At 46.1% G+C, this 9939-nt stretch overlaps 1 long non-coding RNA gene across 1 annotated transcript in view; it reads left to right on the forward strand.

Moving 5' to 3' along the window:
- The window catches only part of LOC147997408 (uncharacterized), a 19143-nt gene extending 17010 nt beyond the window's left edge, over positions 1–2133 (forward strand). The window contains exons 2-3 of the long non-coding RNA XR_015647899.1: positions 799–997; positions 1905–2133. This is a non-coding gene — a long non-coding RNA (uncharacterized LOC147997408). The remainder of the gene's footprint in view (positions 1–798; positions 998–1904) is intronic.
- The last annotated feature ends 7806 nt before the right edge of the window (positions 2134–9939 follow it).

Here is a 9939-nt window from a genome sequence, read left to right on the forward strand (position 1 = left end):
GTAGTCCCGACGGCACTTTGCCTTTGATGATCCCTCTCCAATTGTCCTAGGTCGACCAGATGTCCCTAACATATGGCGACGCATACTTTACTCGATCCACCTGGTATTCACTTCTGGCTTTTTTTTTTCAATTTATTAATGATATATCTATAATATATAATATATAATATATAATATATTATATATCGACCAGTTGGAAAACGAGGTCGACTAGTTGTCCTATGCCTTACATACAAAGCAGTGACTGGTACTTGCAGTACTATGATTTTTTTGTTTTTGTTTCTTTTTCTTTTTTTTCGGAGCTGGGGGACCGAACCCAGGGCCTTGCGCTTGCTAGCTAGGCAAGCACTCTACCACTGACCAACTGAGCTAAATCCCCAACCCCAGTACTATGTTTCCGCCCCCCCCCCCTTTGGTTTACATTCAATTCTCTCTCTCTCTCTCTCTCTCTCTCTCTCTCTCTCTCTCTCTCTCTCTCTCTCTCTGTGTGTGTGTGTGTGTGACAGGGGAGGGTCGGCCAGTTGTCCCTTCCATTATAAGCAAACTGAAGGTATCAATTGGTCAGCTGAATAGTTCTCTGCTTTCCATTGTTCTCACCATCTCTCCAGTCGTATTTTTTATAAATATTGAATATTAAATATATGTGGGGGGGGTGTGGCTGTGTGTGCATGAGTTCCTAGGTACGAACCTGAGGGAGGGAGGGAGGGAGGAGGGAAGGAAGGAAGGGAGGGAGGGAAGGAAGGTCGACCAGTCAGCCTCCTTTCTTTTTTTTTAAAGTTATTTCCTCTTCTTTTCCAGAATTATTTATTTTGTGTCTATGAGTACACTGTAACTATCTTCAGACACACCAGAAGAAGGCCTCATCCCATTACCGATGGTTGGGAGCCACCATGTGCTTGCTGGGGATTGAAAACTCAGGACCTCTGGAGGAGCGGCCAGGGCTCTTAACCGCTGAGACATCTCTCCAGCCCTCTTTTTCCAGTTTTAAATAAGCCTCGTTAGTTGAGCGATCTGGGGAGTTGCTTTTCTTTCCAATTTGTGTGTGTGGGGGGGGGGCAGCAATGGATCCAGTATCCAATTCCCCTTTCTCTCGATAACATCTTATTACAGTAAGATGGCTCGATTTCATTTGCAATTACTTTCTTATTCTAGACGAAGGTTGATGAATAAATCTTCTTGTCGCTCCATGAAGGAGGGAATAAAATAATATTTGGCTAGGTCTATATTCCTTCATTTTTATTTCTCTTTGTTTCTTGTCCTTTCTTTAAAAGAAAGAGGTCAACAAATCGGTGTGTACCACCACCACCACCACCACCACCACCACCACCACCACCACCACCACCACCACCACCACCACCACCACCGAGTTGTAGGGATCCATTATGGGCCCCTGTCTGTCTGCCTGTCTGATTCATTCGTGTTTATTTAAACGTCCTCCAATGATGGTTGTGCAGTGAAAGAAATGCGTGCCCGAGCTCGAGCTCGTGCGCAAACACACACACACACACACACACACACACACACACACACACGGGGGGGGGGCAATGGGGGGTGAGGAGGAGGAGGAGGAGGAGGAGGAGGAGGAGGAGGAGGAGGAGGAGGAAAGCTTGGGTTGGGTGGTTTGAGGATTTGAAGGTTTAGCCCTGCAATGTTCCTTACAACTTAAAAACTTTGTGACACACAAAGCGATATTCATTTTCTCCTTCTACTTTTCACTCTGTAGACCAAGATGGCAGACTATATCAGCCTTTGTGGAATGTGACCTTGTATTGCTTTGCCCTACTCTGCTCTGCTCTGCTCTGCTCTGCTCAACTTAACAGACGTGTTTTTGCTTTTGTTTATGATTTTTGCTTGCTTGCTCGCTCGCTCCCATGACTTGACTGTGGTTTCCCTTTCTATTACAGCACGGTGACCAGACTGCCTTGGGGTAATCAGAAAGGAGGCCAGAAGCAGTCTTTTTTCTGACGCACTGAGACTACATACCAGCCGATTTGGAGGAAAAGATATCCCTCTCTCCCTCCCTCCCTCCCTCCCTCCCTCCCTCCCTCCCTCCCTCCCTCCCTCCCTCCCTTCCTCCTTGACCCATTTTCCCTCTTTCCCGATACACTCAATAAATTTAAAGTAAATCAATGAATCAAGTCTCTAGTAATTTATTTGTTGGGATTTATTTGTTGGAAATTATCCCTCCACACCTTCGCCCCTCCCCCCACCACTCGAGGATGTCTCCCTGGGGGGGGGGCGGGGGGGTTGGGTGGACTCGTGTAGGCATACCTCTCCTCCCTTGGCTTTCCGGTCCACTTCGCTCCAGCATACCTAACTCTTTGGAAATGGTAATAGAGTTCATGACACACCCTCACAGAGAGAGGAAGAGTCCGATCGTTCACTGATTCGCTCTCAGCCAGCCTCGCCCTGACAGCTCAGGCATGTCTAAATCCGAATGTGGGCAATATTTACATGACTTGACTTGGTGCTTCTAACTTTTTCTCTCTCTTTTTTTTTTTCTTCTTTAGTATTTTTTTCTTTACCCTACAAACAGCACACTGCAGCTGTCTTCGGACACACAGCAGATCGATCCCATAACAGAGGGTTGTGAGCCACCATGGGAATAGAACTCAGGACCTCTGGAAGAACACATTCAGAACTCTTAACTGCTGACTCCATTATTTCCGATTAATGTTTAATGTTTATTTTATTTTATTTTATTTTATTTTCGGAGCTGGGGACCGAACCCAGGGCCTTGTGCTTCCTAGGCAAGCGCTCTACCACTGAGCTAAATCCCCAACCCCAATGTTTAATGTTTAAATAAATAAACCTTGTAAAGAAATTAAGCATCTTAAAACCATAGGCATGTGCATCCCCTCCTCATTCGTTCATTCCCTCGCTCATTCATTCAGACAGACAGACAGACAGACAGACAGACAGACAGCAACCAAAGTCTAGCCTTTAACAAAGCAAGAAAGCATACCCTGCGGGACGCACAGATGAATTCCTGAGGCTTACCCTGCAGAGCTTACATGAGGCTTAGTAAAGGACTGACCTGACAACAGCTACCTACATACGTTGAAAAGTCTACCTGGTATTGACGGATGATGACAAACTGTATGTGTGATACAAAACTGTATGTGTGGTTCCCCTTATAACTCATCTCGAAGAGCCCAGCTGTTGGGGCTCGTTCTTTTGGGGGGAAATGGAGGCTTTTCATCTTTCCCAAAGCTCCTCCTAGATCCTTTCTGTCCATCTGTCCATCCGTCCGTCCGTCCGTCTGTCCGTCCGTCCGTCCATCAAATTCTACCCTAGGCCTGCCCTTAGGTTGGTGGTCGTCCATTGAGTGCTAGTGACTTCTGACTTGTCTCTGTCTTCCCCTCTGAGAACTGTATTTAGATCTGATGCAGGCACGCAGGCAGGCAGGCAGGCAGGCAGGCAGGCAGGCAGGCAGGCAGGCAGGCCCTCCCTCGTTTTGAAACAGACAGACAGACAGACAGACAGACAGACCAAAGGGTCAATGACTGACTGCACTTAAAGGGGCTGTTGACTCCTCTTTGGAGTTACCGCTGTTTAAAACTTGCTTGATAAAATAAAGTCATCGAATCCAAACTACGCAAAGGGGACACTATAACAAATTACGACTGCTTGTGTATATAGAAAACAGGGTTTTTTCTTTCCCTTATTCCATTATGTATGTTTGCTTTTCTTCAAGAATAAAACCGGCTAGGTGGTGCCTCGGAGACTTTTTTTTTTTTCCCCCCAGGAGTCCCTTCGGGCCCTGCCAGCGGGAGCCTGGACCTCTGAGGCCAGAGAGGGTGTGCTGTATCCCCGGCTCGCTCCCTCCCTCCTGGGATCAATCTAAAAAATGGACAGTTTTGGACACAAGCTTAAGTAATGTTCAGCTCATTCATGCAAGAGAGATGTAGGAAGGACAACACCCCCACCCCCACCCCCACCCCTACCCCCACCCGACCAAATAATACCCTAACCAATAAAAACTAGCTCCTTACTCCTCCGCCTGAGGATTTCTGCGGTCTCATGGTTTGTTCTTGGTTGTTGTTGTTGTTGTTGTTGTTGTTGTTGTTGTTTTGTTTTGTTTTGTTTTGTTTTGTTTTGTTTTGTGTTTTTCAGACTTTAAGACAAATGTAGGGGTTGGGGATTTAGCTCAGTGGTAGACCGCTTGCCTAGGAAGCACAAGGCCCCGGGTTCGGTCCTCAGCTCCGAAGAAAAAGGAAGAAAAAAACAAAAACAATAAGACAAATGCTTGTTGTGATTCTCATTTCATTTCAAGGCTGCTATTCTCTAAATCAGAAGGACTCCCTTACAATTCTTCATGGGTAAACTTGCTTTACATCCCTGACATCAACAACAAAAAGAATTCAGAAAGTGGTGATGGACCAATCTGTTTGGGTGTTTCTTGCCTGCTTGACCTTGACTCGCACAAGAGAGCATAGAGAATAAAATAAAGTAGGTGGATGGAGAGATGGCACCGTCGTTAAGAGCACTGATTGCTCTTACAGCGGTCCTGAGTTCAATACCCAGCCAACACATGGCGGCTTGCAACCATCTGTAATTGTCAATCATGCCCTCTTCTGGGGTGTCTGAAGACACCTACAGGGTACTCGAATAGACATAAAACAAACAAACAAACAAACAAACAAACAAATCTTTAACAATTAAAAACAAAAAGAATAAAATAAAGCGAAGGACCCGCCTTGGAGACCTGCCCGGTATTGCTCCAGAGTCTACTTTTTAAAACACAGAGGTAGGGGTTGGGGTTTTAGCTCAGTGGTAGAGTCCTTGCCTAGCAAGCTCAAGGACCTGGGTTCAGTCCTCAGCTCTGGGAGAAGAAAAAAAATACACACACACACACACACACACACACACACACACACACACACACACAGAGAGAGAGAGAGAGAGAGAGAGAGAGAGAGAGAGAGAGAGAGAGAGTTTGACAGCAATAAAAAACAAAACAAAACCACTTTAAAATACAGAGATGTAAGGATACTCAGAGGGCTCAGAGGAAGCAACCAAGTGTTTGTTATATGGGTGCCAACAATATGGTTCATCTCTTCTTCTCTTCCACGTGGCATGGTGGCCAAGGTGGTGGGGAAACCACACAGTGAAAGGAATTGAACTACAGCACACAAGCAAGTCTCCCTCCCAGACATGAATAAAACTGAAATTAGGCTAAATGTACAATGAAAGGAAGCCAGGTGTTCGTGCATGTCTTTATTTCCATCATTCAAGAGGCAGAGGTGTTTAGAACTGTGTCTCTGTGAGATAGAGGAAGGCAGGCAGGCAGGCAGGCAGGCAGGCAGGCAGGCAGGCAGGCAGGCAGGCAGGCAGGCCTGATCTAGGTACTGATTTCCAGGTCTATGTGCAGACACCCCTGACTCAAATAAAGGAGTGAAAAGGAAAAAAAAATACAATTCACCTGGAAGGGTCAGCCAGCCATCAGATGCAGTGAACTAGAAAATTGGGATTCTCAACTGAGGCCTGTTCCCTCCCTCCCTCCCTCCCTCCCTCCCTCCCTCCCTCCCTCTCTCCCTTCCTTCCTTCCTTCCTTCCTTCCTTCCTTCCTTCCTTCCTTCCTGGCTTACAGACAGCCAGGTCCAAGCCCAAAAGAGTCCAGCAAGGAGCTTAGAGACTATGAGAGAGTGCACAGGTGTTCTAGGGAGGAATCAGCTCACCACCCAGCATCCCCATTTGGGTTCTTGTGCAATCGACACAGGGAGATTGACAATCTGGAATTTAGTGAGAAATCAAACAAGGGACACAGAATGCAAAATATTTATTTACACAGCAAGTGGGTCAGTTGGATTAGCAAGCTAGGACACCCACCCCCGACCCCATCCCAGCCCCCTACCACTGCCGGGTCTCCCTTCCTTGTTATCCCTTTCTCATGCCTCCCTCAATATGGGCACACAGGACCAGGAACATGTTTCTCTCAAAAACGCGTTTTCTGCTGTGAACTCAGTCTGGCAGAGAGTGAGTGGGTGAAGGATCCCTAAAGACCAGAGGGTTTATTAGAGGAAGGCTACCTCACAGTGTTCTTCACACCAGGAACAACAACAACAACAACAACAACAACAACAACAACAACAACAGCAACAGCAACAGCAACAGCAACAGCAACAGCAACAGCAACAGCAACAATGAATCAACAAATGGTGGACAGGAGATGAGCAGGGATGCTGGGGGGATGGGAGGGAGGGTAGGGCTGGTGAATCTGCACCTCCCTGAAGGTCTGCCTGTGAAATACTGGTTGATATATGCCTAGTTGAGGACAATATTCCCCTCTCCTGTGGTTTTCAATGGGACATGACTTCATTGCCAGAGACTATGGAATTGTTTCCATTTTCCCCTTCAAGAACTGTGTTTAGATCTGTTACAGACAGGCTCTGGGTTTTGAAACAAACAAACAAACAAACACACACACACACACACACACACACACACACACACACACACACACAACGAGAGAGAGAGAGAGAGAGAGAGAGAGAGAGAGAGAGAGAGAGAGAGAAGAGAAAAACAGAGACAGACACAAGAGAATTTGATCTCTCTCTCTCTCTCTCTCTCTCTCTCTCTCTCTCTCTCTCTCTCTTTCTCTCCCCCTCCCCCCTCCCCTAGTTTCTCAGACTGGGTTTCTCTGTATTCGTCTGTAGGGCGGGAAGGACTGAAACTCTCAGATTCACCTTTCTCTGCCTCCCTAGTGCTGCTTTGATGGTAGTTTGGGGAGATTGGGATAGGAAGTAAAAAAGCTTGAGTGCTGATATCAAAGCCTCCCCTCCCCCCCACATGCATGCATGCATACACACACACACACACACACACACACACACACACACACACACACACACACACACACCCCTACCTGTCTCCTTCACACAGTTATTAAAAACTTTTTAACTGTGATTTAGAAAGTGTCTAGGGCTGGAGAGATGGCTCAGCGGTTAAGAGCACCCGATTACTCTTCCAGAGGTCCTGAGTTCAATTCCCAGCAACCACATGGTGGCTCACAACCATCTGTAAAGAGATCCGAAGCCCTCTTCTGGTGTATCTGAAGACAGCTACAGTGTACTTATATATAATAAATGAATAAATCTTTAAAAAAAAAAAAAAAGTGTCTAGATCATAGCTTCAGAGTCAGCACATCCTCTCCATACAGAAGACACTGACTGACTGACTGACTGACGGACGGACGGACGGACGGACGGACGGACACACACACACACACACACACACACACACACACACACACACACACACACATACATATTTATATATTTAAAATGATGCTTAAAAAAAACCCGTCTTCCTGTATAACGGAGGTTTAAAGGGAATCTGGCTGACAGCACGTTTTTGTGGTGTTTTAATTCCTTTTTTTTTTTTTTAACCAAATAGGAGGGAGATCTGTTGTCCCTTTTATTAAAAGCCAAAGTATTAAGTGGCGAGCCGATGTTTCAACTTTCACCATTCTGTTCCTTTCACCAAAAAGAGGGGGTTCTTTGGCTTTTCCTTTCCTTTTTGAAACAAAACCAGTTGGCCTAGCTTCCCTGTTCCTTTTCCCTCTTCCACGGTATGCTCGATGAAATAAAGTAAACAAATGAAGTTTCTAGTTATGTATTTGTTTGGGAGACCCGAACTATCTCTCAAGAGAGAGTTGCGGGTGTTGGGGATTTAGCTCAGTGGTAGAGCGCTTGCCTAGCAAGCGCAAGGCCCTGGGTTCGGTCCCCAGCTACGGAAAAAGAAAAAAAAAAAAGAAAAAAAAAAAAAAGAAAGAAAGAAAGAAAGAAAGAAAGAAAAGAAAAAAAGAAAAGGAAAAAAAAAAGAGCGAGTTGCATCTCCCCGCCGCCCCCCCACACACAAGGCCTCCTCCCTGTATGTGGGGGGAGGGGGAGGGGTGGACAGGAGCTAGCTGAGAGGGGGTGGGGTGGGGCGGGGCTGGAGAATATGCAGGTCCCTGAAGGTCAGTCGGGGAAATACTGCTGCTGCCCTAGCACGCTTCAGTGCCTCTTTAGAGTTTAGAGTTTTCTAAAGTTTTCTGCCTGAAATCAGCGAGTGATGATTTCACTGTGAAATGATGTCTGATCATCGCTCTCGCTGTCCTGTCAGGGCTCCGGCTCCTGGCAAATGTCTGACTGAAGGAAACCTTAGTTAGACTCACACCCAGCTGTTTGGAAATGGTAATGGAGTTGATAGCACACCCTGGGGGAAAGAGGCAGACTCCCTTTTTGCTCACTCTCAATTCCCAGCCTCGCCCTGCCAGCTCGGGGATTTCTAAGTAAGGGTGAATCTGGACCATATATGTACAGGGTTTGGCGTTTCTGATTCATGTTTAATGTTTAGTTAAATAAAGCTTGTCAAGGGCTGGAGAGATGGCTCCGAGGTTAAGAGCACTCACCGCTCTGCTCTTCCAGAGGTCCTGAGTTCGATTCCACAGAAACCACATGGTGGCTCACAACCCTCTGCAAAGGGATATCCCATGCACTCTACTGCCCTGTGTATATGAAAAGGGCTTTAGTGTACTCAATGTAAGTGAAAATAAATAAGTAAACCTTTAAAAGAATGAAACGAAATGAAGCTTGCAAAGAAATTGAGCATCTTAAAATGCCAGGCACGTTTATCCGCTCCTTTTTTTTTATTTCGTGTGTGGATCACATAACCACAGAGGTGGTTCCCCTTTCCTTAACCTCGACAGCCCAACTGGGACAGAAGTGCAAACTATCATCTACCTATCTGGGAGTGGAGTGGTTGGATACAGGGAGATGGAGCATTTGCAGTTAGTAAAGTTCTGATGTCGGTTTTTATTTCCTTTCATTTTTGGATAGATATCGGGAGCCTTTTTTTTTTTTAAGTACAAATTTTGTTTTCTGTGCAACATTCTGATCATAGTTTCCCATCGCAAAGCTCTTTCCAGATCCTTCCTCCCCATCCACCACCCCGTACTAACCCAGGCCTGCCCTTAGATGTGGTTGATGCATACCCAGGTGAGTCTCCATTGGAGAAAGGACGATATTCCCATCTCCTATGACTGTCAATGGCCGATGACCTAAATGCCAGTGACTTCGGACTTGACTCCATTTTCCCCTCTGAGAACTGGGTTTGGATCTGTTGAATGCAGGCAGGCCCTCGGTTTTGAAACAAACAAACAAACAAACAAACAAACACACCAAAAAATATTTAAAGCAGGCAACAACTGCCTGCACGCCAAGAGACTGTTGACTCCTCTTTGGAGATAGTACGATGTGAAACTTGCTTAATAAAGTAGAGTCCACACAACACAAAGGGAACACTTTAACAAATTATGAAGGAGAGAGGGGGGGGGGTATGTTTATCTACCTCCTCTTGTTTCTCAGACTAGAGATTTCATCTTCCTCTGTCTCTCGAGTGCTGGTGGCTTTGCTGCTGGTTTGGGGGGGGGGATTGGGATAGGGATAGGAAGAGAAAAGGCTTGAGTGCTGATTTTAAAGCTCTCTCTCTCTCTAAAGCTCTCTCTCTCTAAAGCTCTCTCTCTCTCTCTCCCCCCCTCCTTCTCTCTCTCTTTACACACACACACACACACACACACACACACACACACACACACACACACACACACACACACTGGAGAGGAAGACAGGAAGACCTATCTAGATGCAACGTGAAGAAGGCCTATGTCAGATGAGTTAATGGCTAGGGAACTGTTAGCTGGCTAGTCTGCCATTTTGTTGCAGTTGCTAGTATTATAAGGACACTTTCTCATTGGTTGTTTCTGCTGTTGCTGCCAGAATTCATTACATATTCTGTTAGGCTCTTCTGTGTGATAACACACTCAGAAACCGAACACTGTTGAAGTCAGTCTAACTGCTTTCTTTGTTGTCTAGTTACCCGCAATAATCTTGGACCTGAACTGAACACCCAGCAGCACTTCCCGCACCCACCCATGTATAAGCTTTTATAACC

This window comes from Rattus norvegicus, unplaced genomic scaffold (genome assembly GCF_021556685.1).
Source record: "Rattus norvegicus strain SHRSP/BbbUtx unplaced genomic scaffold, alternate assembly SHRSP_T2T unassigned-0000154, whole genome shotgun sequence".
In the NCBI taxonomy this organism is placed as follows: Eukaryota; Metazoa; Chordata; class Mammalia; order Rodentia; family Muridae; genus Rattus; species Rattus norvegicus.